Here is a 3,037-nt window from a genome sequence, read left to right as displayed (position 1 = left end):
CATTCAAGTGGTGAAACAGGGGAGACTTTAACTAATAAACTGTACTAATTGGCTGAACATAAAATTCTAAAAATTTTATGGTAGGAAGATATATGAGTGTAGTTTCAGGAAAAATTTACGGAATTAAATTCTAAGTCCCGTACCTCGAGTTATAATTAATTTAGTAACTGCTGAACGATTGGACAGATTTGCTGTAAATAGTGAAATAAATTTTCAAAACAAGTTTTTATACTCCGAATTAGTAAGATAAGCTAAGTAATGCCTCGTGCTCGACTCCGAAAACGGTCTCGGGTAAGAGGTGTTACAATATATGATTAAAAAAATATTATATTATGAATCTAAGTGTTAGAACCTTTGTTTATTCCATGTTCTGTTCGAACTAAGGTATTATCTCCCTGTTCCATGTGTTGTTCGAACATGTGGTGCTTTCAATTTTTCTTGGGATAAAAGGTACTAATGGCATCTTTGACAAAATAAATACTGTGGGCCATTGGGTTGGTTATCTGGATATGAGGAACTTTACCTCTTGCATTATCTCCTTAACCAAATGGATTGTTGATCATAGCAATTTTATGGATAAAGATCAATGCTTTATCTTTCTTGGCTACTCTTGAATTTGAAGAAGACTTATCAGCTGGTTAGCAAGGCTTATCAAGTTCATTGTATCTTGTTGATTGATTCTATATATATGAGGCTCATTCACTTGATGTGGGATGTGATTTTGGTATGCTGAAAGATTGAATCATTCTTGCTAAAGTACTTATTTCCAGCTTTTCTTAGTATCTTTGTGTTGAAATTTTCATATGCTCTTTAGTATAGAGAATTCTTGTATGTTGAACAAGAGAAGTGACATTGGATGTATGCCAGTTGATTTATTGCTTTCTATTGGGCTTTATCCGATAGAGACGTGTTTTGATTGATTGCTTGAATAAGATTATACTCTTAAATGATACTCTGTAGATGTAAGACCATTGTATTTGAATTGCATTAACAAAGCTTGGTTTTGTTGTTTCTTTTTCGAACTACTTTTTGTTTTTCTTTGTAAATTTATGATTTCTGTTTCATCACATGCTACAACGAATATTAATAAAATTGAAGGTTCAATTACAGCTTACTAATTTTATTTCAATAAGAAACCATAATTTTAAAATTTCCGATTTTACTATTTTGACTAAAACTTTATTTATATTTTACATATTTTTAATAATATATATTTATTTATTTTGAGTGTCCCAAAATCTAAAATAAATACAAAGATAATTGAACTTTGTAATGCAAAATATATGTTCTCCGGGTGTCAACACGAGTGGAGGTAGACAATGAAGTGGAGTGGACCATACATGTTGATTTTATAAAATCATAATGGGGCATTCACATGGCATCTTAAGGCAAACAACCTTTGCATATTGTCCCCCCTTTGTTTGATTCCTAATGTCATTCTATTTTGCTGCCGACAATTTTAGTTTTCACCATCAACCTTACAAATTGCCGTAGCTTCTAGCTTCAAATCTGATTTTTTATTCTCGAATATGAGTTGTAAAATTAATATAAAAATTATTAAAAAATAAATTGTTGTTTATTCTCGAACTGAGTTTTAATTTTGTTGTTGTAACAATTTAGAAAACATGGGTTTGATGTACTTTCCACTTTAAAGATGGGTTACGGGTAGTTTAAGTGTTGTATAAGAAATGATTGTTAATTGGATTTATAAAAAGAAAAACAAGGGTTAATTGCATCGAGTGTCTTCAAACTAGTGTTTAGATTTCTCACTGAACTTCAAAATATTTCAATTGAGCCCTCAATGTATTGATATCATATCAATCAAATCCTTTTGTTGACCTCACTATTAGCTTTGAAATGCTAATTCAAATATGACGTGAAGTATACTTTAATAGTAATGTATGTTTTTTTAATACTTTAAATTCAAGTTATCCACACAACAAGTAGAGATATTTATAATTTGATTCACATGCTTTAAAAATGTTCGACATCATGTTCGAACTAACATTTAAAGTCTAGACTAATGATTAGATTGATTAAAGACTTGATTTATGCAATATTAATATTTTAAAGATTCAATTAAAATGTTTTAAATTTAGAAATCTAACATAAAATTTGTACGATAATTTAGATATGTTTTGTTCAATTAATCTTAAAAACAAATTATAAACTAGATTAGATCGAATTAAATCATTTCAAAATCAATTAAATTAAAATTAAAATTTTCAAATCTATAGCATATTCCAACTTGTAAACAAATGTCAATATTTTAAACAACGAATTGATGGTTGAATTGGTCAAATCACTTATTCTCAATTTGACAGTCGGCCCAACAATAATTGAATAGAAAATTAAAAAAATCATAAAATTAAAACTTATTAAAAAAGATAAAAACATTTCAATCGTCAATCATTTGTCTTGTTTTTTACTAGTTCCAAGCAGTTCATTTAAAAACCGATTCAATTCTTATGTCCAGATCGATACACCAACTAGTTCCTAGTCCGACCAATTTGATTCGGTTTGAATAACGCTGAAAAATGTAACCTTACAAGTTAACTATATTCTCCTTGCTTTAGCTTTGTCAAAAGGCTAAATCTTGTGAACCAAGAAATATTCACTTTTATTAACCCATGGAAAGTAAAAGGAAAAAAATTGAAGAAATTCACACTTTTTATACTATGCTACTAATTATTCTTACATGATTTTGGTTGCATTTGCTTCGAATTAGAGGAATGGAAAAGATCATACTTTTTATGATGGTCTAATCATAAAGGGCAAACACATATTAAAAGATTCACCTACATGCTTAATTACTCACATAAAACTAAATTAAACATTGTATTTAACTAATATTGAGATATGAAATTGGGGTTTAGGATTCGAGAAATTAGATATATGATATTCGAAATTTTTTATTTTACAAACTCTTCGCATTCTGTAGGTCCATTAAGGGGGTAAATGCTGACCACAACTTTTAACATTGCTCCATACATAGGACGATGATCGAACCCTCGATCACTGGTTAAAGTGAGAGAGA

Source organism: Gossypium hirsutum, chromosome D12, assembly GCF_007990345.1.
Source record: "Gossypium hirsutum isolate 1008001.06 chromosome D12, Gossypium_hirsutum_v2.1, whole genome shotgun sequence".
NCBI lineage: Eukaryota > Viridiplantae > Streptophyta > Magnoliopsida > Malvales > Malvaceae > Gossypium > Gossypium hirsutum.
This window is presented reverse-complemented; position numbering follows the sequence as displayed.